Genomic DNA, 27,989 nt, shown 5'->3' with positions numbered 1-27,989 from the left:
GAGAAGGGGATGATTGAGGAAGAACTGTGTGGCCTAGGAATCAGGGTAGGGTTTTCTCCAGGTCATTTCACTCCAAACCAAGCAGCTTCTTTGGTTCTCTGAAGCCCGGGGGACCTCAAGAGGGCCACCTTGAGGTCCCCCTGGCTTCTATGTGGATGGAGGTGCTGGCTGGTCCCCGGAGGGGTTCAGATGTATCCTCTTAGCCTCTCATGGGGCATCACCGCCTCAGTTCCTGCGGTGGCCTGAGTGTGGTCCCCCACTTCCAGGAGGGGCTGGGTGACTCGTCCCGGGAGCAATCTGGAAGGCTTGGCCGACTTGGCTTGGAGCATCCAGCATGTGTTATTCTAGGTGTACATGAGAGCCAACCGCTTTGTTTCCTAACAGGGAAAAAATAGAGGTATTACTCTAGCCAGAGGGAGAAGGAGCCAGCTTCCAGCTTCTGTCAAGCAAATGCAAACATATGTGGATTAAAAAAAAAGGGAAAGCTGGTGAATGGTTAAGGTAAGAAAGAGTCTTTGTTTTGGATGTTGTACAACCGCAGGCGGTTTGGTAGAACGAGGCGTGCAGGCTTGTCCAGGAGCAGGAACACACGCTCCTGTGTTTACTGCTTTCCTAGGAATTCCTGTGCTTCCCGCCTTGTTGAGAAGGTCTGGCACCTGGAGGAACATTGCTTTCCTTGCCTTGCTGTCTTGCTCAAGACCTCACTCCTGCCGGCCGTGAGAAGGCAGCCTTTGCTACAGCCTCAGGTCCCAGGTCCCGGCTCTTTCCCAGACGCATAAACTACTTCGTTAATTTGATCCAATCCTACCTTCCCGACTTCATCTCTGAATTCCTGCTCCCAACACCAATGCTGCCTCCTCCAGGCAGTCTTCCAGCTCACACCACCCTCTTGCTCACCGCCCTGGCCCGAGCCAAACTGTCCATCTTTCATGATCTAGAACCCCCTCCCTGATTGTGCCAGTTCACACTAGACTCTGTGTCCCTGCCTTGACGTTTGTAGGCTCTACCACGAATTTAGTGGCTAAATATACACTGTCCTATTCTCATACTAAGTACGTCAGAAAGACAAATACCACAGGATATCACCTACATGCAGGATCTGAAATATGGCACAGACGAACCTATCTACAGAACAGAAAGAGACTCACAGATACGGAGAACGGACTTGTGGCTGCCAATGGGAGGGAGGGGGAGGGAGTGGAGTTTGGGGTTAGTAGATGTAAATTATTCCATTTAGAATGGATAAGCAATGAGGTCCTACAGTCCCACAGGGAACTATATCCAATCTCTTGTGATACAGCATGATGGATAATATGAGAACCAGAATGTGTGTGTGTGTGTGTGTGTGTGTATGATCACATCCATTTGCTGTCCAGCAGAAATTGACACAACATTGTAAATCAACTATACTTTAATAAAAAAATGATTAAAACAGGAGTTCCCCCCATTACGCTGTTGGTGGGCATGTCGATTGGGGCAACCACTGTGGAAAACAGTATGCAGATTTCCTCAGGAAGCTAAAAATAGAATTATCATTTGAACCAGCAATCCCACTGCTGGGCATCTATCCAGAGGAAACCATGACTCGAAAAGACACATGGACTCCAATGCTCACTGAAGCACGATATACGATATACAATAACCAAGCCATAGAAACAACCTAAATGCCTATTGACAGAAGAGTAGATAAAGAAGATGTGGTACATAGACGCAAGGGAATATTACACAGCCATTAAAAGGAAAGAAAGGCATTCGCAGCAACATGGATGGACCTAGAAATTATCATGCTAAGTAAAGTGAGACACCGACGTCATGTGCTATCACTTACATGTGGAATCTAAAAAAAAAGGACACAATGAACTTCTTTTCAGAACAGATACTGACTCACAGACTTTGAAAAACTTAAGGTTTCCAAAAGAGACAGGTTGGGAGTGGGGGGCATGGGCTGGGGGTTTGGGATGGAAATGCTATAAAATTGGGTTGTGATGATAATTGTGCAACTATAAATGTAATAAAATTCATTGAATTAAAAAAAAAAAACCCAGGAGTTCCCATGGTGGTTCAGCAGTAGGGAACCCAACTAGTATCCATGAGGACGTGGGTTCAATCCCTAGCCTCACTCAGTGAGTTAAGGATCCGGTGTTACCGTGAGCTGTAGCGTAGGTCTCAGAAGCTGCTTGGATCCTGAGTGGCTGTGGCTATGGAGTAGGCCAGCAGCTGCAGTTCCAATTCGACCCCTAGCCTGGGAACCTCCATATGCCTCAGGTGTAGCCCTTAAAAGACAAAAAGAAAAAAAAATATTAAAAGAAAAAACAAACAAAATAAATATACGCCATCTTGCATTTTGTATGGATTTGCTCTCCAGGTGGCTTGTGCCACGTGTTTATCACTCTTGCTCTTTAAGTGTCGATGCTTTGACCGTTCTGGGCAGGATGTGAAGAAACCCGAGGGATGAGGTGCTGAAGGGGGAGGAAAGAGGACACGCAGAGAGGGGAGTGAACGCGAGTTTGACTCTTCTGAGGGGGCCCGGCTTTTCTCGCTTGGCTATTTCCGACCAGTTCGTTTGGACTACAGCTGTCGCCCGTTATTATCCTGCGTGTTTAGCTGATGGTTCAGATAACACCACCTCTCCCAGACATGAGCCAAGCTGGACTGCTCCCGCTGATATAGATGGCACCTGGGCGGGTGGATGAGACACAAATAGGAAGTTAAAAATCTGGGTACCCCAGGCGTTCCTGCTGTGGTGCAACAGGACCAGCAGTGTCTCTGCCGTGACAGGACGCAGATTCAATCCCCTGCCTGGCACAGCAGTTAAAAGATCCAGCACTGCCAAAGGGTTGTAATTCCAGCTCAGACCTGGCCCCTGGCCTGGGAACCCCATATGCCACAGGTTGGCCAAAAAAAAAGAAAAAAAAAAAGGAAGGAAAGAAGGAAAGAAAGAAGAGAAAAGAAAAGAAAAGAAAAAAAAAAAATCTGGGAGTTCCCGTCGTGGCTCAGTGGTTAACGAATCCGACTAGGAACCATGAGTTTGTGGGTTCGATCCCTGGCCTTGCTCAGTGGGTTAAGGACCCGGTGTTGCCGTGAGCTGCGGTGTAGGCTGCAGACGCGGCTCATATCCCATGTTGCTGTGACTCTGGTGTTGGCTGGTGGCTACAGCTCCGATTAAACCCCTAGCCTGGGAACTTCCATATGCCGCGGGAATGGCCCAAGAAATGGCAAAAAGACAAAACCAAGACCAAAAGAAAGAAAGAAAGAAAGAAAGAAGGAAAAATCTGGATACCCCAGAAATTGCTCTTCTTTACCAGCCTTGGTCCATATCACACGCAGCTTTGATATGGACAAAACTGACAACTACGTTCAGTTATAAACAAAGACTGTCCCAGCCTTTTGCTTTCTTTCCCGTGGACGAAGTTCCTCTTAAAAACTGCCTCATCTTTGCTATGCAAATAACATGATAAACTCACAAATACTCCACAGGTGGATAACAAAAAGGAATCATTCCCTCGAAAGCACATTATCCAGACACAACCACTCTTACTGTTTTGCCAAATGCAGGCCAGTTTTTTTTTCCATGAATGCACATATACAAACACGTAAATTTTATGAGTGGTATGGCAATAGAATGCTATAAAGTTTTTCACTCTTCAATATGTTTGAGTCCTGTTTTCCCATCATTAATGATCTACATTGTCTTTTTTCATTTTTTTTCTTTTTTTGCATTTTTAAGGTCTATCGAAGCAGAGTTGATTTACAATGTGGTCATTTCTATTGCACAACAAAGCGATTCAGTTGTATATATACACACACATCCATTCTTTTTCAGATTCTTTTCCCATATGGGTTATCACAGAATATTGGGTAGGGTTCCCTATGCTATACAGCAGGTCTCCATTGGCCAATCATTCCATAGACCACAGTATGCTTTAATTATCTACATTTTATATATATATATATATATAATGTATATATATATATTGCTTTTTAGGGCTGCACCCACAGCATATGGAGGTTCCCAGACTAGAGGTTGAATCAGAGCTGTAGCCACAGCCTACGCCACAGCCATAGCAGTGCCAGATAGAGCCATGTCTTTGACCTATACCACAGCTCACAGCAACGCCAGATCCTTAACCCACTGAGCAAGACCAGGGATTGAACCTGCGACCTCATGGTTCCTAGTCAGATTTGCTTCCTCTGCGCTACACTGGGAACTCCTACATTATCATTGTTAATGGCTAATAATTCCTTTGTCTGGAAGTACCATATTGTAACCATTTTCCATTGATTTTGGGGGTTCTTTTTTTTTTTTTTAAGGCCACACCTGTAGCATATGGAAGTTCCTGGGCTAGTGGTTGCATCAGAGCTGCAGCTGCCAGCCTACATACACGACAGCCACAGCAACCTGGGACCTTAGCCACATCTGAGATCTACACCACAGCTCGTGGCAATGTCGGATTTTTAACCCACTGAGTGAGGCCTGGGATTGAACCCACATCGTCACAGACACTAGTCAAGTCCTTAACCCACTGAGCCACAGTAGGAACTCCAATATTTAGGATCTTAATTTTTTTGTCTGTAAATAAGCCTGCACATAATGAACATGCTTTACATACATAAATTTTCAATATATACTTTTCCATATATATTTTTCCATATGCTAGTGTGATGATCTTCTTAAGCTAAATCCTTACACGTGGACTCTGCAGATCAGAGTATGTTTTAGTAAAACATATTCTGCAAATTGCCAAACCACTGCTGAGTGTCCATTCCTAAGCTTCTTGCCAACAATAAAGAAACTATTCTTGTCTTTAATCTGAAACATTCTTACTGTTTCTGACACATTCTTACTTTGATATAAATGAATGTTTTTATAGCAGTAACAACTAGATCCAAGCTCACAGACTAGCGGGGAACTGGTTTGCTGTCCCAAGGGAGAAAACTACAACAGGCATCCCCCCTGGAGACCGTGGAGAAGGCAGCTGAGCACTGGGAACGTGTCTGTTCTCCTCTGCCCTGAAGACAAGCTTCTCTATATGAGATGCTATGAACATAACTGAGCTGCCTGCCACCTTCGACCCACAGCCCAGCTTCTGTGCTCTGCAGGATTTGGTTTCCATCTGCCCATTCTACTCCTCACTTTCTGCACACCTTGAACTTGAGGGCATTTCATACCCTCTACAAACCTGCACTCAGGAAAAGGTCTGGCCCGAAACTATATAGCAGTCTGGTCTCACCTTGTGATAAATTGGAATCAACAAGATCGTTCTAGTTTTCGGCTTCTACAATTTATCCCTAATAGTGCAAAAAGATCATTGTTCATTTTTTCTTTTTTCTTTTCCTTTGTATTTTTTTAGGGCGACACCCAAGGCACATGGAAGTTCCCAAGCTAGAGGTCATATCGGAGCTGCAGCTGCCAGCTTACGACACAGCCACGGCAACGCCAGATCTGAGCTGTGTCTGCAACCTACACCACAGCTTGTGGCAATGCTGGATCCTCAACCCACTGAGCGAGGCCAGGGATTGAACCCACATCCTCATGGATACTGTTCAGTTCATTACCATGGAGCCACAGCGGAAACTCCAAGAGCATTGTTCTTCTTCTTTTCCATTTTTAAAATTTTTATTGAAATATAGTTGATTTACAGTGTGGTGAAGAGCAGTGTTCTTAATGAAAGAAATTTATCAACTGAAGGGTTCATTTTTTTTCCTTTGTTTTTAGCATCCTTACAAGTCAACTCCTTCGAGTCTATCAAAGTAGAATTCAGGTGCCCCTGACTGCCTGGGGAAGTGCCACCTTCCACATGGATCCTTACCGAGTTTATGCCCAGCAAGGGACAAGAGGGAATCCTCGTGGGAAGGACAAGTGAGTCTCCTTTTCATGGGTTTCAGGAAAGTGACATGACTTCTCTGCGTCTTTCACATCCATTCCCCAGTCCGCCCTGGTGTTCCACGGGTAAACCCGCTCTTGAGGGGAACAGGGAAGCTGGCTTGTAGCATTTGTTGATTTCCGTGGCCACTTTCAAGCTGCCAACAGTTGAATAACTGCTCCACCATATTCCTGACCAGTAAACAGTCAGCTCCTCTATCAGGAAAATCCCAGTGGCGGCTTTTATGATTGAGTCTTCTTTTAAAGCTGCTGTTTGAGGGGCCACCCCATCTCATTTGTTTATTATGATGGGAGAAACTGCTTCTCATTGTCACGTGTATGTTAGGACCCTCCCACCCCCTCGCATCTCTTTGTGGTCATGGCGGTTGGTGGACCGCTGACACCTGCCTGAGATGCAAGGCTGTGTCCTTGCTTCTGTATGTGATGTGCATGACACTAGACTATAACTAGATGCTCAGGCGAGGTTTTCGGCAGGCTGGTGGTTCTTTATTGGGAAAAATGAGGGTCCTTCTGCTTTGGGAACGGTGGCTTTTCTTTGAGCAAGAATATATGTCAGACCGCTTCCTTTTCACAACAGCGTGTCAATTCTGGCATCAGGGAAGGAGAGAATCGGGAGTGCTTCCATCCAGTGATGCAGACATTATCAAAGAAAATCCTTGTGAGGCCACACACACACATGTCATTTTCTAGATCACAGTGTCTCAAAGTTTCGTGGCATAAAAACCACTGAGGGAGCATTATCAAGGTTAATATCTAGCTCGCTCCTCCCAAGTCTGGGTCCGTCCGAGAATCTACATTTTATCAGCAGTTCAGCTGAATGTGAGGCAGTGTCTGGAGGTGGGGTGGGGGGGAGGGGGAACGGCACACTTGGAGGCCTGGTCTCACCTCCTCTGACTCTCACCCTTGTGCTAAGGTTGAGATGTGACTATGTTGAGACCTGGAGTCCTTATTTAGCTGCAAATCAATATTCCATGGCTTTTTTTTTTTTTTTTTTTTTTTTTTGGACCACACCTGTGGCATATGGAGGTTCCCAGGCTGGTGGTTGAATTGGAGCTGCAGCTGCCAGCCTCCACCACAGTCACAGCCACACCAGATCCGAGCCACGTCTGTGACCTATGCTGCAGCTTGTGGGAACACTGGATCCTTAACCCACTGAGACCTGGCATCAAACCCATATCTTCCTGGATACTACGATGGGTTCTTAACCCACTGAGCCACAATAGGGACTCTACCCTTGGCTTTTGTCAAAAGTCAACATAAGAACCAGCCACAGGAAGTAAAAGTATGTTTTTGCTCATGCTTAGACAATCATATACTCCTTTTAGAATTTAATTTTAGTGGGGGAAAAACTTTTTTATCATCCGAGGAGGGAGCCATCACATTCGTTTAGCCCCTGAGAGGCTCTAAATGAACTAAATTTAGTGTTTAATAACAATGCTTGTCCACCCCTGGGTCCTGGTATAATTATGAATGCCTTTTTCTCCATAGTTTCTGGTGTCTTGGTTTTGATTTTTAGGGGCCTTAAATCCTTTTTGGAAGTACACAATATGTAACGAAGCAAAAAATAGATGAAACAGAGAGAGAGCTCTGTTAGATACTATACTAACAAGGGACGTCATTTATCTCTTGGAACATGCAAAGCTGTAGATTAGCAAAGAGCTTCATATTTCTCTCTCTCTCTCTCTCTTTTTTTTTTTTTTTTTTTTTGGTCTTTTTAGGGGCTGACCCATAGCATGTGGAAATTCCCAGGCCAGGGGTCACATCAGAGCTATAGCTGCGACCCACACCACAGCTCACAGCAACACCGGATCCCCGACCCACTGAGCAAGGCCAAGGATCGAACCCTTGTCCTCATGAATACTAGTCAGGTTCATTCCTGCTGAGCCACAGCGGGAACTCCAGGGCAGATTTCTGGAACCAGGCAAGTATACCTTTTACACTCTTTACTCACAGACGGACTGGTCTCTGATTTTTCTGGCAAATACTGCTCCTCCCTAGGCCTCTAGCAAGACCATGTGAGTCTGAGGTGCTCTGTGAAATGCTGCCCCCTTGTCGCCACCGCCCAGCTCTGAGCTGTTTCCCGGTCAGTGTCCTTTCCATCCACGATTTCTCAGTCATTTTGACCCGAGGACCCTTCCCCGTTCATTTTACTTTTTCAATAGTGCCCGTTAGACGTCCGCCGTCAAAGAACTGTGCTCAAGACCTGCCCGTCCTGAGCACCAGCCGGGGCCCTCTCCTCTCGGAGGCAGCTCAGTTTTACAGGCCAACCCCAACATCAGCTGCCCGTCTGTCTGCCCCGAAAGAGAAAGCGTCCCCTCTGAAAGAAATGCACAGTTTTGTGTTTAGGTCAAACAAAGGTGATTCTAGACTCTAAGGCGTTTACATGAGGCCAGCGATAGCATCTTAAAAAGGCTGGAACCGTGTACGGGTGGGAGGCGTCTTGAAAAACGAAATGGTTGAAATGAAAGAATAGGGATTTAAACGTCTAGGAAAGGGGGGAAGGGAAATGGGAATTGCTGTGTACTGGGTGTGGATTTTGAGTCTTGCAAGATGAGAGAGTGCTGGAGATGGGTTGCTCTACAGTGCGAATATATCTCACACCACGGAGCTCTGCACTTGGGAATGGTGGAGATGGTCCCTTTCATGTTACGTGTGTTTTTAGCTTAAAATTTTTGTTTATTAGGAGTTCCCGTCGTGGCGCAGTGGTTAACGAATCCGACTAGGAACCATGAGGTTGCGGGTTCGGTCCCTGCCCTTGCTCAGTGGGTTAACGATCCGGCGTTGCCGTGAGCTGTGGTGTAGGTTGCAGACGCGGCTCGGATCCCGCGTTGCTGTGGCTGGTGGCTACAGCTCCGATTCAACCCCTGGCCTGGGAACCTCCATATGCTGCGGGAGCGGCCCAAGAAATAGCAAACACAAAAGACAAAAAAAAAAAAAAATTTTGTTTATTAATGTGTAGTTGATTTGCAATGTTCCTTCAATTTCTGCTGTACGGAAAAGTGACCCAGTCATATATATATATACACATTCTTCTTTTTCACCTTTATTTTCCATCATGTTCTATCCCAAGAGATTGGACATAGTTCCCTGTGCTGTACAGTAGGATCCCATTACTTATCCATTCTAAATGTAGTAGTTTGCATCTTCTAACCCCAAACTCTGTATCCATCCACTCCCTCCCCCTCCCCCCTTGGCAACCACTAGTCTGCTCTCTGTGCCTATGATCTGTTTCCATTTTGTAGAGAGGATCATTTGTGCCCTATTTTAGATTTCACATATAAGCGATATCATGTGGTATTTGTCTTTCTCTTTCTGACTTCACTTAGTATGAGAATCTCTAGTTCCATCCATGTTGATGCAAACGGCATTATTTTTCCCTTTTTATGGCTGAATAGTATTTCATTGTATATACGTACTACATCTCCATCCGTTCATCTGTTGATGGAATTTGGGTTTTTTCCATGTCTTGACTATTGTGAATAGCGCTACAATGAACGTAGGGGTGCATGTATCTTTTTGAATGAAAGTTTTGTCTAAATATATGTTTTCCGTAGTGGTTGTACCAATTTACAGTCCCAGCAACATTTGCTATTTGTAGAATCATTAATTATGGCCGTTATGACCTATGTGATTTGCATTTCTCTTATAATTACTGAAGTTGAGCATTTTTTTAATGTGCCTGCTGGCCAACCATATGTCTTCTTTGTCTATTTAGGTCTTCTGCGTCCCCCCTTTTTCTTTTGTCTTTTTACCTTTTCCTAGGGCCGCTCCCACAGCGTATGGAGTTCCCAGGCTAGGGATCTAATCAGAGCTGTAGCCACCGGTCTACACCAGAGCCACAGCAATGTAGGATCCGAGCCGCATCTGCAACCTACACCACAGCTCACGGAAACACCAGATCATCAACCCACTGAGCAAGGCCAGGGATGGAACCTGCAACGTCATGGTTCCCAGTCAGATTTGTTAATCACTGCGCCACGACAGGAACTCCAGGTCTTCTCCCCCTTTTACAATTGGGTTGTCTGTTTTTCTGTTGAATTGTATGAGTTGTTTGTATATCTTGGAGATGAGGCCTTGTCGGATGTGTTGTTTGCAAAGATTTTCACCCATTCTGTGGGTTGGCTTTTCTTTTTTATGATTCCCTTTGTTGTGCAAAAGCTTTTGAGTTTAATTAGATCTCATTGGTTTATTTTTGTTTCTAACGTCATTATTCTAGGAGGTGGCTCAAACAAGATGTTTCTGTGATTTATCTCAGAGCGTTCTATGTTTTCCTCTAGGAGTTTTACGTATCTGGCCTCACATTTAGGTCTTTAATCCATTTCGAGTTTATTTTTGTGTAAGGTGCTAGAGAATATTCCAATTTCATTCTTTTACATGTAGCTCCAGTTTTCCCAGCATCACTTATTGGAGAGACTATCTTTCCTCCACTGTATATTATTGCCTCCTTTGTCATAGATTAGGTAACCATAGGTGCTTGGGTTTATTTCTGGGCTTTCTATCCTGTTCCACTGATCTGTATTTCTCTTTGTGGCAGTACCACACTGTTTTGATGACTGTAGCTTTGTAGTGTAGTCTGAAGTCAGGGAATCTGATTCTTCCAGTTCCTTTTTTTTCTTCTCAACATGATTTTGACTATTTCGGGTCTTTTGTGTTTCCATACAAATTTGAAAATATTTTGTTCTAGTTCTGTGAAGAATATCATTGGTAATTTGATAGGGATTGCATTGTAGTTTTCTTCTTAAATCACAATTATGAAAGAAAAAATCTGAGAAGTGTAAGGGAGGAAATACGGGGGAGGGGAACACTCAGGTCTGGAAAGTGAATGTTTAAAATGAAGTATTGTGTTAAAATTACCTGCATCCATCATGTGAAGATATCAAGAGCATCTCTCTCCCTCTCTTCCTCCCTCTCTCCCCTCTCCCTTCCTTCCTCCCTCCCTCCCCATTTGATCTGTAGAACCTGCTAGAAGACAAGGCAAAACTAAGGTGACCAGATAACCATGCAGTCATGGTCATTTTGGCCACTCCTTTTTTCAGGAGACTGAGTGCTGCCTGCTTTTTTTTCTTCCTCTGGCATGTCTCAAAGCATTTTGAATAACTTAGGAATTCTTGATTCTTCCAATGCTAAGTCACTGCTTCCGGCCCAAGTTTAACAGGTTGGAAAAGAATTAATTCATTGATTCATACATTGGGTCAAAGCCCAGTCTTTGTTTATGCTGAATTGCACTTTGGGACTCAGAAGTTCTGCCAAAAAAACCTGTGACAGTGCCATCCAGGACGATTAACTGGAAACAAGTTTTTCTACACTTTCTCTAGACTCTACTGATGAGCATGAGTGTGCGTCCTTTCCTTTATATGAAACTGAAAACACTAGGTGGCTGATGAGGTTTTAGCCACAGGCAATGCAAATTAATATTATAATAGCTAACATTTTATATCATGTTTGACATTTTACAATCTCTTCTGTCTAAGTCATATCTTGTGGTCCTGACAAAAACCACTGGAGGTGAGTCTTAGGATCCCCCTGTTGGATTCAGAAAGGATACATGTTTGCCCATGAAACTTATAGTTAATAATCTGTCTAAAGTTACAAAACAATAATGGCGTTAGTGCTTGCAACAATCCAGGGCAGGAATGTCTTGGTGGTTACAGATACTGGAGAGCTGGGATAAAACCAAGAAGAATGCTGCTGATGGAAAGGACCTACATATAAACCCCACTCGAGTTCTGACTTCTTGTTTGACCTCACTAATGCATCACGCTTGATAGTTCCCACTGTCTGATAAGGGATAGTTTGTAGGCTACTAACCACAACCCAGGTGTGAACATTGTTGTGATCCTGGAGTTTAATTTCTCTATTTTTTTATAATGTTTTTTATTTTTTTCTCATTATAGCTGGTTTACAGTGTTCTGTCAATTTTCTACTGTACAGCATGGTGACCCAGTTACACATACATCTATACATTCTTTTTTCTCACATTATCATGTTCCATCACAAGTGACTAGCTATAGTTCCAAGTCCTACACAGCAGGATCTCATTGCTTATCTGTTCCAAAGGCAACAGTCTGCATCTATTAACCCCAAGTTCCCAATCCATCCCATTCCCTCCCCTCCCCCTTGGCAACCACAAGTCTATTCTCCAAGTCCATGAGTTTCTCTTCTGCGGAAAGTATCATTTATGCCATATATTAGATTACAGATAGAAGTGATATCATATGGTATTTGTCTTTCTCTTTCTGACATACTTCACTCAGGATGAGAGCCTCTAGTTCCATCCATATTGCTGCAAATGGCATTACTTTGTTCTTTTTTATGGCTGAGTAGTATTCCATTGTGTATATATACCACATCTTCCTAATTCAATCATCTGTCAGCGGACATTTGAGTTGTTTCCATGTCTTGGAATTGTAAATAGTGCTGCAATGAACATGAGGGTGCATGTGTCTTTTTCAAGGAAAATTTTGTCTGCATATACGCCCAAGAGTGGGATTTCTGGGTCATATGGTAGTTCTATGTATAGTTTTCTAAGGTACCTCCCTACCGTTCTCCATAGTGGTTGTACCAGCTTACATTCCCACTAACAGTGCAGGAGGGCTCCCTTTTTTCCACACACCCCCCAGCATTTATTATTTGTGGACTTATTAATGATGGCCATTCTGACTGGTGTGAGGTGGTATCTCATGGTAGTTTTCATGTGCATTTCTCTAATAATCAGGGAGGTTGAGCATTTTTTCATGTGCTTGTTGGCCATCTGTATATCTTCTTTGGAGAAATGTCTATTCAGGTCTTTTGCCCATTTTTCCATTGAGTTGTTGGCTTTTTTGCTGTTGACTTGTAAAAGTTGTTTATGTATTTTAGAGATTAAGCCCTTGTCAGTTGCATCATTTGACAGTATTTTCTCCCATTCTGTAAGTTGTCTTTTTTTGTTTTGTTTTGTTTCCTTTGCTGTGCAAAAATAATTTCTCTAATTCTGATAAGCCTTCATTCCCCAGAATGAAGGCCAGCACAGAGAGAGTGCTTACCTTTGGTCCCAGCCTACAAAGCTGTGCAGCTTGCGAGAGGGCCTTCCAGGTCCCATGGCCAGTGATGTAGGAGATGCAGATGAGCTTTCACCAATGAACCAGTTTAGCTACATGGGGTCCATACCAAGAAGCAGCTGGGCGTCCAACCATTCTGGTGATGGAGCTGGGTAGTGTGAATAAGCACTCACACAAGTGAAGAAGCACTCAAAGATGCTACTGCTCGGGTTCCAGGGGTGGGGGGCAAAGAGCAGGCTGCAGGGACAAGGGGCGACCATACAGCTCATCACCAAAGACTTTACTCTCTTTCACCTCTGAATATTTCCTCTTTCCTCATTCTTGCCCTTGTAATAAAGGTATATTTTCCCCCAACTCCTTTTCTTGTGAGAGTAACCTTAAGTGATAAATGTAATGCCCACGGACCTCAGTTTCCTTATTTATAATAGATGTGTAATCTCCTACATGAGTATGTAGAGCCTTTGAATCCGTCACCATTTTCCTTTTTACTCTCATCTCTTACAATATCCTCTGATGCACATTACACGTGGTCATAGTCAGCTGTGGAGGAATGTCTGTGTCACCCCCAAATTCATGTTGAAACCTAACCCCCAATGTGACAGTATTAGAAGATGGGGCCTTTGTGCAGCCATGAGGTCATGAGGGTGGAGTCCTCATGAATGGGATTAGTGCCCTTAAAAGACACCCCAGAGAGGACACAGGGAGAAGATGGCCATCTGTGAACCAGGAAGTGGGTCCTCATCAGATCTGGAGTCTGCTGAAGGCCTGGTCTTGAACTTCTAGCCTCCAGAACTGTGAGAAGTAAATTTCTATTGTTAAGCCACCCCTTCCATGTTATTCTGTTGTAACACCCTGAATGAACTAAGAGTAGACCCTTGAGTTTCCTTGAATATCACACTCATTCTCATCTTTGTTCTCTGCCTTTGATGTGTCCTCTGCTGCGGTGTTACCACCCACCCCCCATGTATAGAGTTCTTACTTACCTTTCAAGACCAGTTCAAAAGATAACTGTTCACTCCTTGGCATACCCATGGTACTTGGCATATACTCATATTATAGGACTTAACCAAATTTCACCTGATTATTTTCCCCACTCCTCATTAGGGGCTCTGTATTGGTCAGCCTCCTGGCACACTTCCTGTACATAGTAGGTACGCACAGTATCAGTGGCAAGGAGTTGATAATACACAGCCTGGGGCTTCTGCTGAAAGCTCCAATGGAACAATGGTATCAGAAACATGTTCTAAGGGAGGCACTGCCATTTACCTGCCCAGCAGGACCCCTCTTTCCCTGCCCTTGAAAAAGAGGAAGTAGTCAATTTACTTCCAGAGGAGGGGGCCTCCTAAGTACCATGTGCTCTAGAATGTTCCAGGGCTGTCAGGTTTGGTGACAAAGAGGACCGCAGCTGTGGGTGCCAGGAAGCGGAAAGCACCAGCTTACAGTCCCCGTGGACAGCTTCTTCAGGATATTTCTGCCCTCCCAAAGGAGCACTGCTCTCTCTGGAGCCTGCGCCAGACTTCATCAGGGGGCGTGCGGTCCTCAGAGAGGGGTTTCATTGTGTGGAGACATGAGGGGCAAACGTGGAGCGTTTAAAGCCAGTGCAGGGCCAGCTCCTTTCAGTGTTCAGAGTTTGTATCAGGAAAGGCTGGGTTCTCTGCGGTGGGAGTTCCTGTTCTGGCTCAGTGGTAATGAACCCAACTAGTCTCCAGTTTCCATCCCTGGTCTCGATCATTGGGTTAAGAATCCTGCGTTGCCATGAGCTGTGGTGTAGGTTGCAGATGCAGCTTGGAACCAGCGTTGCTGTGGTTGTGGTGTAGGCTGGCAGCTACAGCTCTGATTCAACCCCTAGCCTGGAAGCTTCCATATGCCATGGGTGTGACCCTAAAAAGACAAAAAAAAAAAAAAAAAACCCCAAACAAACAAACAAATAAGGGCTGGGGGCCAGCTGGTGAGAAAGGGAATGGGCTTGTTTCTGTCTCATCTCAGACACCTGGGCATCTTCAGACCCATGGTTGACTCTAAGGTGAAGAGATGAGAAATTATCCCCAATTATTCTATTTTTCACTGTCATTGTAATTACCTCATTACCAAGAGGGCTGGCATGACCCACCCATTGGGAACAAGTCCTAGGGTAACTTGTCTGCTGCTAGTCTTCAGCACTCTGGGTGAATTATGTGGTTCCTCACCCATGATAAAGACTCAATAAATCTTGAGTGGACAAATGGATGACTTAGCTACTCAAAGTCCAACAGAACATGCCCAGTGGATCCATTTGGGCAGCTGCTTGAAGGATCAAAACAAATATAACTTTTCTTTTTCTTTTTATGGCTACATCTGTGGCAGATGGCAGCTCCCAGGCTAGGGGTCGACACAGAGCTGCAGGCCTGCACTGCAGCCACAGCCACATAGGATCTGAGCTGCATCTGCTACCTAACTTCTGGCAAGGCCGGTTCCTTAACCCACCGAGCGAGGCCAGGGATCGAACTCGCCATCTCATGGTTCCCAGTCAGATTTGTTGCCGCTGCGCCACAACAGGAACTCCCTGAGATGTCAAATATTTAAATACAAACGTTTTTCATAAAACTTTGTCTTCACTAATTACATTACATGTAATATGGAGGTATTTTGCTAAGAAATGATCCTAAATGAACTTGGTAGATACGTTTTCCTTTCTTAAAAGTTTTATTGAAGTAGAGGTGATTTACAAGGTTATAATTCCTGCTCTACAGCAAAGGGACTCAGCTCTACATAGGCACACTTCCATTCTCTTGTGTATTGTGTTCCTATCACAGAATATCGGGTAGAGTTCTCTGTGCTGCATAACGGGTCCCCACTGGCCCCTTGTTCCAAAGACCTCAATGTGCATATGCCCATTCCAAACCCCCAGTCCCTCCGTCCTCTCGCCAGCTGTCCCCTTTGGTAGCCATAAGGTTTTCAAAGCCTGAGAGTCTGTTTCTGTTCTGTAAATAATGAACTTGGCACATCTTTGATATGCTCTTTTAATTGAAAAAAAAAAAAAAGAAACAAACGTTTTTTAGTCTTATACACAGGCCTTTGGGTGCTCTTATGCCTGCAAAATCGGTTATCGTTTTTGCAAAGTGCCTCTAAAACCAGAATTTTTTTTCTTCGGGGAAAGAAACAGCCTGTAAGAGGTAGTGATTGTATTGTCCAACGTATGGCAATCTGCCTCAAGAACAGTCTGCGATTTATGAGGAGGTGTTCTGACTGGATGCCAGGACACCGCCCTGACGAATGTTCTCATAATAGTCAAGGAAAAAGTTTCCCGACTGGAGTTGAATTTGATTCCCCAGGATTTAAAGATGTTTTCTTTGCAACCATGGCAATGGACAAAACTGGAAACTATTAAAAGGCAAATTCAACCTTGAGCAGCGTAATACCTTATTCAACAGGGGCAAAATACATCCGTTTGTCCACATTTGCAACCCCTCAGAATCTGGGAGGTTTGGCGTCTGCAAGCCCCACAGCCCTGTCTTTGACTCTGGGGAGACTTGGACAGAAGAGGACACATCTTTGTCTCTAAGCGGAACATCAGACTCTGACATAAGTTGTTCTAGCCAGTGAAGAAGACTCCGTCTCAGTGCCAGGGTGAAGATGCCAGTAAATCCTTCCTTATGCCCCCAAGTGCTCAGCACGTGGTCAGTGTGCAAGAAAGTCTTGCCACCTTAGGTAAACCAGATGTCCCCTCTGTGACACCAAAAAGCTAGGATTTTTCCTTTCCTAACTTTTTGGGTTTCAACCAGCTACGGATGCATTTTAGTCTCAACAGATCCGCTGCTTCTTTGTCTTAAACGTTGTCTCTTCTTTCATCAGCGAGAGTCTTGCTGATCCTAAACCCCAAGGGGATAGTGGAACCTGGTTCTTGTACTTGGCCTACAGTTGATGGGACTTTTCCATTGCACTCAGATGCCCTTGTCCGACTCTCCACCCCAACACCATTCAGCTCTTGGCTGAACGTTCCAGCCCTGACAGCTCCCAAGTCGTGGCGAATATAGGAGCCCTTTCTACTGCTCCCTGCAGTGGTTCAGCATTGACCAGGCCCATATCTTATCTCGTAAGATAGCAGTCATGGATGACTAGTCCCCTGAAATGAAAGCTTCTTCCTTCCTGCATCATCTTTGTGGACAGAAGTAGACCCAATTTTTACACGCACAAGAAATTTCAGGGCCCCGTTCCCATCCGACACCTCACCGTTTACACCACCTGTGGCCTCAGCATGGTTCCCACTGCTTTTAGTACTGGAAATAGATCTAGGGGCTAATGAGACAGAGTGGCAGTGTGCAGAGAATGTTCTAGAAAAGAAGAGGGCAAAACGGACCCTTTGTCAACAGACGCTGCCTCTGTGCTTTGGGGAATGAACATTTCTCGGAGAGTGAGGCTCACGTTATCGGCCTTTTTGTCTTGCGGCGTGTGGAAGTTGTTGGCCTTTTTCTGAACATGAAAATCGCGGAGAACCATTCTTCTTCCGAAGGCTACTCCTATTCTCTGGGCACAGCATCGGAAGGGAGGCGATGGAAGAGCGGGAACGGTGGGAAAAGGAAGGAACGAGCAGTGCTCAGTGAGTTCCTTTGACTTTCTGGGCCCCGTGTTTTCATGAAGAGACTGGAGGTGACAGTGTCACACTAGTAATTCGCTTAAAGCTGCGTTGGGAGGAGTAAGCGACAGTGCAGGTAAAGTTCTTGCCGCCCTGCCTGGAATGTACTAGGTGCTCAATGAACAGCTGCTTGGGAGATGCGTGCGCCCAAGTCCTTCCTCTTTGCAGCAGGACTCTTGTGCAGTGCCTCTCTCTCCTTAGAGGTTGACATTCCCTGCTGTGACCTGCCTGGGGACCCTCCTCTGAGACCTCAGGGCCTTCCTGATAAAGAGAACAACAGCTAATGTTAATTGAATACCTGTTCTGCTTTCGGGGTGTCTAAGTGCTCTCTGACCCTTCACTCATTTAATCCTTGCACCTGTGCCGAAAGACAGACGTATCATGACTTCTAATTTACATCTGAGAAACCGAGGCCTGGGGGCGCTTTCTTTTGCTGCCTAGCTGCTGCAACTGAAAAGCAAGCCACTGGCCTCAGGGGTCAAATTTAGGGCTTCCCCTTCAGCGACACCTTTAACTGTGGATCTTTCATGGAGCCAATCAGAAAAAAAAAAATATAACAACTATTTATAACACTTTTTTTTTTTTTTTTTTTTGTATTTTGCCGTTTCTAGGGCCGCTCCCATGGCATATGGAGGTTCCCAGGCTAGGGGTCTAATCAGCTGTAGCCGCCGGCTTACCCCACAGCCACAGCAATGCCAGATCAGAGCCATGTCTGCAACCTACACCACAGCTCAGTGCAACGCTGGATCCTTAACCCACTGACTGAGGCCAGGGATCGAACCCACAACCTCATGGTTCCTAGTCGGTTTCGTTAACCACTGAGCCATGACGGGAACTCCTGTAACACCTTTTTGAGGAACGTGTGTTTTGGGTTCCAGAAGTCCTTCCATGAACTTTTGGGATGACATTCCTTTGTCAAGTTCAGACTGCGGGTAATGGGGTGGGGGTGGGGGCACGGCTGTCTGGTCCAGGTGAGCTGTGTGGAAAGGTAGGTGTCCCCGCCGCCACCCAGAGCTGTAACACAAATGCTCATTTTCCACACATCTGGGGTGTCATTCATCTAAGTCAGTGGGTCTGGCGGGCTGCCAGCAATTATTTTAAGCTTTTGGAAAGTCTACCTGGACTGGCCTAGTTTCCTGCACAGAGCTCTCCAGAGACGCCAGGCCGTTTCAAGTGCTGGCTCCCGCGTGGGAGGTCTCATCTACAGAAGGTTACCAAATATTTCAACTCTTGGAGCTCCTGGTGTGGCTCATCGGGTGAGGAATGCGACTAGTACCCTCGAGGATGTGGGTTCGATCCCTCGCCTCGCTCAGTAGGTTAAGGATCTGGCATTGCCATGAGCTGTAGTGTAGGTCACCGTGCAGCTTGGATCCCACGTTGCTGTGGCTGTGGTGTAGGCCGGTGGCTGCAGCTCCGATGCGACCCCTCACCTGGGAACCTCCACATGCTGCAGGTGCGGCCCTAAAAAGGAGAGAAAAAAAATTTGGACTCTTGCTTGTTACTTGCGTGAAGACATTTCCTGTGCTCTTTTCACCTATTGGCAGCAGGGAGATGGGAAACGGCTCCTCTTTTCTGTCTCTTTTCTGTTTAGCGCCTCTTTGTAAGAAATTCTTTATCACTGATGGTTATAACAGCTCTTATGTCCCGAGACCCTTCTATGTCCTGGGACGTGGGCCCAGCTCTTTATGTACGTTGTCCCCAGTGTCCCGGAGAAGGACACTGAGGCCCTGAGGAGTTAAGCCGCAGGCAGAGGTGAGGGGGAGACCCAGTCGTGTCTAGTGCCAGAGCCTACGGTCCTAACACTCGGCTCTCCTGCCCACGGCTGCCTTGTGGTCCTTTACCGGGATAAGGGGGCACCTGTAGGGCTAATCCAAACAATAGGAAACAAACCAAAAATTTCTCTTTGCTTCTGAAATCCATTATTTATGGGATTTTCTTGTCTTCCTCTTCTTTTTTTTTTTTTTTTTTTTTTTTTTTTTTTTTTTTTTTAGAGCCGCACCTGTGGCATATGGAAGTTCCAGGGCCAGGGGTTGAATCAGAGCTACAGCTGCCATCCTACACCACAGCCACAGCAACGCAGGATCCCAGCTACATCTGCGACCTACACCACGGCTCACAGCAACACCGGATCCTTAACCCACTGAGCGAGGCCAGGGATCGAACCCACATCCTCATAGATACAAATCGGGTCCTTAACCCACTGGATCGCAATGGGAACTCCTCTTGTCTTCTTTAGCCTAATATTGAAATTGATTTGCATTTTGCGAGTGTATAGTAGTTCGGGTATAGAGCAATAAGACAGCAGCTTAGCGGCTGGGAATCAAGGGGAAAAAACAGACTGAGGTTAAAAATTAGCCTGCTGGTACCAAAAAACAGCAGCGTAGAAGTGGACAACCCAGGGTTGGCTGGCTGTGTGCCCAAGTTTTATGGTACATTGTAAAATGATGACTTTCAGCCTGTAATGCAGTTTCATTAACTTCAGAGAATTCTAGTTTGGAATTCACCACGAGTGGACAGCAGCTGAGTTGAAGCTTTCCTGTGTTTTCTTAGCCAAACAATGTCTTTCAAGATCATACACATGATGGGGTCCCATCATGGCACAGCAGAAACGAGTCCGACCAGGAACCATGAGGTTGCGGGTTCGGTCCCTGGCCTCGCTCAGTGGGTTAAGGATCTGGTGTTGCCGTGAGCTATGGTGTGGGTCACAGACTTGGCTTGAATCTGGTGTTGCTGTGGCTGTGGTGTAGGCTGGTGGCTGTTGCCCCGATTCGACCCCTAGCCTGGGAACCTCCATATGCTGCAGGTGCAGCCCCTAAAAAGAAAAAAAAAAAAGATCATACACATGAATAAGAGAAACATGGATCTGAGCTGTTCAATGTAAATTGGTTTTGGTGAGTTTTTGGTTCTTTAGATGCATTTCTTTCTAAATGTCAATAAATATGAAGGACCCGTCTTATTCCCAGTTTATTAAAGTGGCCCCATAGAGACCGTTGTTAGGGAATATTACTCCCTCTATTAGGCAGGCTTCTGTTAGCTGAGGTTGTCATTCTTTTCTAGAAAATCCTGGGATTAAGATGGATTCAGATGGTGAGTAGTCTTCCCTCGGATTTAATGAAGTTTGGCTTGTCTTTGCAAATGTCCGTTTCTGCACCTGCAATACTTCTCTTATGGTCAATATCCTAATATCCTAAGAGTTATGGTTAACTCTGTGTGTCGAGCAGTAAGGAACTCGCTGGGCGTGAAGGAAGACCAGCTAATTACAGCAGAAGGCGGGTGGTTTTTCCACTCAAGACTCTCTTTCTTCTCATGGCCATTTCTGGAAAAGACAAGCTGTCCTAGATTCATGTAATTTTAGGGCAAGAAGGGAGCTTAGATGTGGCAGATTCCCTCATTTTCGAACATCCCTCAGAAACATCCATTTCCTTGAAAACACAGCCCAAGAAATGCAAAGAGAATCAGATGCTGCGTGGGTCTGGCTTCCCGGACCCACGAGGTGTGTTTTTAACGGTGCATCTGTGGTCCTGCTGCCGGGCTCAGACCTCTCTCCCCCTCACCCCCTTCCCACTGACCTACCTGCAGAAAAAATGCAAGGCTGCGTCTCTAGCTCCAAGAAGACAAGGATGTTGTGATCCTGCTCAGCCAGCACATATACCTTTTGTTTTTTTTTTGTTGTTGTTGTTTTTTTGGACATTCTTTTTAGGTCGTTTGAGATAGGTAGATAAATAGGGGAAATCACATACATATTCAGGACATGTAAAAAATTCCAAATTGCTAAGATCATGAGTTTAACGGATATGGACTATTATTTAGCCCAGTTCACTGGTAACAGACTGAGTTTTGAATGTCACCCTTCATTCATTCAAGAAGCATGTGCTGATTAATGGTCCGATGCCATCCATTGATAGCAGAGCAATAAATAAATCACACACTGGAGTTCCCGCTGTGGCGCAAGGGGGTCAGTCATGTCTCTGGAGCGCTGGGACCCAGGTTCAATCCCTGGCCTGGCACAGTGGGTTAAGGATCTGGCATTTGCTGCCGTTGCTGCAGCTGTGATATAGGTTGCAACTGTGGATCTGATCCCTGGTCTGGAAATTCCATATGTCAAGGCCAAAAAAAAAAAAAAAAAATCAATCAATCAATCCATCAATCAACCAGTGACAGACTTTGTTCTCCAGGAGCTCGCAGCCCAGAAGGTGAGGTAGATTGACTTACTTCTAAGAGGGTGGGCAGCTGACTGTTTTCTAGCGATGGTGATGGGTGGTATTGACTCACAACTCACTCAGAGTTTGCTTTTGAACCAGGGCACTCATTTCCCTGGCAGGTCGAGTTGGGAGTTCAAGGCAGGTTTGGAATGTAGGGAGGATCGGTGATCAGGGCGCCATGGGCACCATGTTCTGGTCAAGCCGGCTGTTGGGACTCAGTGGTGATATGACTCAGGATGCAGCAAAGGCTGCATGGTGCGTTGCCTTGCAATGGTTTATATCTGGATGAAGCAGTCGTCCCCAAACCCTTGACAGTTGACCCTGCACTGAAGGTGCTGCATAGGTGGTAGGTACCTATTATTCTAGACCTGCTTTAGGGAAGAAGCCCCAGTAGACAGAGTGCAGTATAAAGCCAATGATTCATGTGCCACATGATTAAGTCAATGCAATTCCTGCTCCACAGATTCTCTGCTCAGCCCAAAAGTTTTCTGTTCAGGAAAGCAAACCTCGGAGCCTCATAACTTTCTACCTCCAAGGCTTTGCTCCCTTTACAGATTCAGAATTTTTTGAGGTGTACCTCCCCATTCTCAATTTAGAAGAATAAATCAAAGCAAGCTTAAGTTGCGATTTCCTTACTGTTTTGTTTTGATTTTTCCAATTCAGTAAATGTTCCATTTTAATAACCAGACCATGCTTTTTATTTCATGTTATTTCTCCCCAAAGAAGCAGCAGAGAACTGCAAGATCCTTTTTTAGCTTTGGTGCAGATAGCTGCTTCTCAGAACATTTGTCTTTTACATAACTATTCGTCCTTTACATGAGTAATAACCAGGAGAAAAGAAATGAGAGACATGGGTTATCTTTATTTCCATACAGAATTATTTATAAAAGGATATACATGAAAGATCTCTGAAACAGCAAAGTGTTTTATTTGTGTATCATAAGATTATGGTAATTAAAGTAGTGTTAACAGCATAGATAGTAAAACAAAGATGAAGAGAACAGAGAAGACAGCCATGAAGCTGGTCCTAGAAAACACAAGGTTATGTGGCTTCGTGGTTTAAGGAGCAGGTGTTGTCAGTGCAGTGGCTCAAGTCACTGCTCTGGATTGGTTCGATCCCTGGCCCAGGAACCTCTGCATGCTACAGATTCAGGGAAGAAAGAAAAGAAAGAAAGAAAGAAAGAAAGATAGAAAGAAAGAAGAATGAGTACGTGAAAAAGGAGCTTTACAACTCATTGCTAAAGGGATTTATTTATTGACTGAATTATTTATTGCATGATGGTAGAAAAACAAACTATCGAGGCGAAGTCTCAATGTATATACTTTCACCATTGGCGGTAAGAGGTGTCAAAGGAGTTCCACATAGATTAAGAGTGAAGTGTAAAATTAAAACCGTAAAAAAAGCCAAAAGACCAGTGAACTCATTTACAAAACAGAAATGACTCACAGACATAGAAAACAAACTTACGGTTAGCAAAGGGAAAAGTGGAGGGGGGGGATACATTAGAAGTTTGGGATGACTAGATACACAAAATATATGTAAAAGAGGTAAACAACAAGGCCCTACTGTATAGCACCTTACAATAACTATACTCAGTACCTTATAATAACCCGTGATGGAAAAGAATCTGAAAAAGAACACACACACACACACACCTGAATCACTTTGCTGGACACCTGAAACTAACATGATATTATAAATCAGCGGTACTTCAATAACAAAAGAACTAACGCCTCGTATTAAATGTTAAATACAGTCAGATTCCTAACTGATACTGGAGAAAGGGCAAGGGGATACAGGGAGGCGATAAAGTCACTCCAATTTTTAAAAAATCCAAAAGAAAATATAAGTGATCTCAAGGGAGAATAGGACCTTATAATTAAAAAAGCGGTGCACAGGAGTTCCCTTGAGGTTCAGCAGGTGAACAATCCGGCGTTGTCATTGCTGTGGCTCTGGCTGCTGCTGTGGCTCCGGTTTGATCCCTGTCCCAGGAACTTCCCCATGCTGCAGGTGCAGCCAAAAAAAATGCCCCAAAATTCAAAAACAGTGAAAAAAATTTAAAAAGGAAAGATCAGTAGATCGAATTATATAAAATAAGAATATTTTTGTCAACATAAAAGTAAAATTAAAACACATGGTATAACCCAATGACAATCAGATATCTTAAGAGCTTGTAAAAATACAAGTTGATAAATGCTTTGCACCAAGAGAAAATGAGCAAAAATACAGAACATTCATATAAGTAAACATTAATGAAAAATGCATTAAAAATTCAAACTCATGATTAACAAAAATAATTACTTAGGTGCCATTCTGTGATTCCATTTTTCATTTATCAAATTAAAGAACAACACTTAGCCCTAGGGTATATCTGTAGGAAAGCAAGCCCTTTCACGTACTCCTGATGAATGTGTAAATTGATAAAATCTTTTTTAAAAACAATTTGTCAGGAGTTCCCCTTGTGGAGCAGTGGAAATGAATCTGACTAGTATCCATGAGGATGTGGGTTTGATCCCTGGCCTCCCTCAGTGAGTTGGGGATCAGGTGTTGCTGTGAGCTGTGGTGTAGGTTGCAGATGAGGCCCGGATCTGGCCTGTGGCTGTGGTGTAGGCCAGCAACTGCAGCTTGATTGGACCCCTAGCCTGGGAACCTCCATATGTCGCACCTGTGGCCCTAAAACAAAATAAATAAATAAAAACAATTTGTCAATATATTTTCAGATTTCTGAAAATATTTATACCCTTTGCTCTAGTAACTTCATATCAGGAAGTAATCAGAGAACCACAGACAAATATTTATATACCAGTCTGTTCATTGAGGCATTATTTACACTAATGAAAGCCAAGAGGCAACTTAAAGGCTTAACAGAGAACAGCCATTAATAACTTTTAGTTATTATGCAAAAATCACCAAGAAAAAGAAATATTATGCAGCTGGTAAACATCTTGTCTTCAAAGAATGCCCAGGGACACGGGGAAGTTCTCATAAGATGGTGTTTAGTGAAAAAATAGACACGTTCGTCGCTTTTCTGAAAAAAAAATTATGTTTACAAATAAAATAGGAAGAAAACTTGCCAAAATGTTAACACTGAATTATCTGCTGGTCAATCAAATTACAGTTTTTTGCTTTGGTTTTGCTCTCGCCCAGATTTTCTACTAAACCTGTATTGTATAACGCAGAGCATAACAAAGAATCAAGTGGGAATAAGTTGCAATGTTTATTTTCAATAAACCAAAAAGCACTGCCTGCAGGCACTTTTATTTATTGTACCCCTGAGTCACACAATGCAAGACTTTGATCTAGAATCAGGTCCCTTCCTGACAGGTTCCCTGCCTTCTTTTCTTTTTATTTCTCTTTGCTCCCTGCCCCACCCTCTGGCTCCAGAACCCAGACGTCCTGGCCCCCAAAACCTCCCCGCCCCCGAAATTTCCTTAGTGCTCACCCCTGTACATCCTGGGTCCCCGGGGTTGACCTCGACTCCGGGGACAGCATCCCCAGCCAGCCTCTGAGCTCCAGTACGCCTTTATTGTATTTCCCTGTGACCCGATCGTCTCTGTGGGTGTTGTTTCTGCAGTTTGATTAAACCCCCACAGAGCAGACCCTGTGCGAGTCTAGTACAAACCTCGGTACCCGGGAGGTGGTGTTAGTGCCTAGTAGGCACTCAATCAGTTGTACACATCATCTCTGTCCTGATTGTGGTAACACAGTCCCCACCCATTTGGAAAACACTTATGGGGGGCATGTCTCCCCTTCATGCCACCCCTGGAGACCCGTGAGGGAATCCATGAGCCAAGTAAGCATCCTGAATGGAAGGAAAATGAGGCTGCAGACTGAGCCGCGTTTACTCCCTCTGCCCCCTCTTTCTGCAGCGCTTCATGAGGCCACCATGCTGGTAAGGAACCACATCCTTGTTTTCCTTTTTACAAAAATGTTTTGGAGTTCCCGTCATGGTGCAGCAGAAATGAATCTGACTAGGAACCATGAGGTCACGGGTTCAATTCCTGGCCTCGCTCAGTGGGTTAAGGATCCGGCATTGCCGTGAGCTGTGGTGTAGGTCGCAGATGTGGCTCGGATCCCGCCTTGCTGTGGCTGTGGTGTAGGCTGGCAGCTGTAGCTCCGTTTTGACCCCTAGCCTGGGAACATCCATGTGCCGCGGTGCGGCCCTTAAAAAAAAAAAAAAAGTGTTTCATTATAGTTTATTTCCATTGTTCTGTCAATTTCTGCTGTACAGCACAGTGACCCAGTCATACATCCAGACAGACTCTCATATTATCTTCCATCATGTTCCATCACAAGGGATTGGACATTCCCTGTGTTACACAGCAAGGCCTCATTGTCTATTCCTATTAAATGTAACAGTTCGCATCTATTAACCCCAACCTCCCAGTCCATCCCACTCCCTCCTCCTCCCCCTTCCCTTTGGCAGTCAGAAGTCTGCTGTCCATGTCTGTGAGTTTGTTTTCGTTCTGTAGATATTGTACCATATTTTATTTTTATTTTATTTTATTGCTTTTTAGGGCTGCACCTGCAGCATATGGAAGTTCCCAGGCTAGGGACTGAACCAGAGGTACAGCTGCTGGCCTACACCACAGCCACAGCAACGCAAAATCCAAGCCACATCTGCAGCCTACACCACAGCTCACGGCAATGCCGGATCCTTAACCCACTGAGCAAGGCCAGGGATTGAACCTGAATCCTCATGGATCCTAGTTAGGTTTATTAACTGCTGAGCCAATATGGGAACTCTCGCCTGTGCTATATTTTAGATTCCACATATAAGTGGTATCTGTCTTTCTATATATGGTATAGTCTTTCTCTTTCTGAATTACTTCACTTAGCATGAGACTCTCTAGTTCCATCCATGTTGCTGCAGGTCCGCAGAAGGAAAGAAATCATAAAGATCAGAGAGGAAATCAATAAAATAGAGATTCAAAGAACAATAGAAAAAAAAATCAATAAAACCAAGATCAGGTTCCTTGAAAGGGTCAATGAAATTGACAAACCTCTAGCCAGACTCACCAAAAAGAGAGAGAAAACCCAAATAAACAAAATAAAAAATCAGAAAGGAGAAATCTCAATGGATACCGCAAAAATACAAAAAACCATAAGAGAACACAACAAACAATTATATGTCAACAAATCTGACAACCTTGAAGAAATGGAAAACTTTCTAGAGACCTACAGCCCACCAAAACTGAGCAAGAAGAAACAGATCATTTGAACAGATCCGTCACTGTAAAGGAAACTGAATATGTAATAAAAACACTCCCTACAGGAGTTCCTGTCGTGGTGCAGCAAAAACGAATCCGACTAGGAACCATGAGGTTTCAGGTTCAATCCCTAGCATTGCTCAGTGGGTTAAGAATCCGGTGTTGCCGTGAGCTGTGGTGTAGGTTGCAGACGTGGCTCAGATCTGGCGTTGCTGTGGCTGTGGTGTAGGCTGGCAGCTACAGCTCCGATGAGACACCTAGCCTGGGAACCTCTATATGCCACGGGTGCAGCCCTAAAAAGACAAAACAAACAAACAAACAAAAAGCATTCCCTACAAACAAAAGTCCAGGACCATATGACTTCACAGGCAAATTTTACCAAACATACAAAGAACTTATACCCATCCTTCTTAAACTTTTCCAAAAGGTTGAGGAATCACTTTCTATACATATTCCAGGCAAATGTTTGGGCTCCCTTCTCCTTTAACCCCACAAAGGGGCAGAACATATAAAGCATATGGATTTTTTTCAATTTTTTTTTTATTGCATAAGAACTTCTTTTTACTACCTTTATTTTATTTATTTATTTATTTAGCTTTTTAGGGCCACTCCCACAGCATACAGAGTTTCCCAGGCTAGGGGTCAAATCAGAGCTACAGCTGCCAGCCTACACCACAGCCACAGCAATGCAGGATCCAAGCCACATCTGCAACCTACACCATAGCTCAGAGCAATGACGGACCCTTAACCCACTGAGCAAGGCCAGGGATCGAACTTGAAACCTCATGGTTGCTAATCAGGTTCATTTCTGCTGAGCCACCATGGGAACGCCTCCCTACCTTTTAAAAGAAATGACATCTTCCTTCACTTTAGCAACGGGAGTTTTAGAGAGGATGGGGCGAGCCGTAGAGGGCCAAGGCCAGCGATGTTTATGCTGGATCAGGCCTGGAAAGAAATAGGGTGGCAGGAGCTGACGGCAGGATCACGCAGGAGAGAGATCACAGCCTCTGAGGCCTACAGGGCTGATGGGCAACTCACGCAGA

This window comes from Sus scrofa, chromosome 10 (assembly GCF_054392235.1).
Source record: "Sus scrofa isolate SSC_HxYL_T2T_F1_AM1 chromosome 10, Sscrofa_HxYL_maternal_Yorkshire_Landrace_v2.0, whole genome shotgun sequence".
NCBI lineage: Eukaryota > Metazoa > Chordata > Mammalia > Artiodactyla > Suidae > Sus > Sus scrofa.
The sequence above is the reverse complement of the archived record's forward strand: the minus strand, read 5'-3'. Positions refer to the sequence as shown.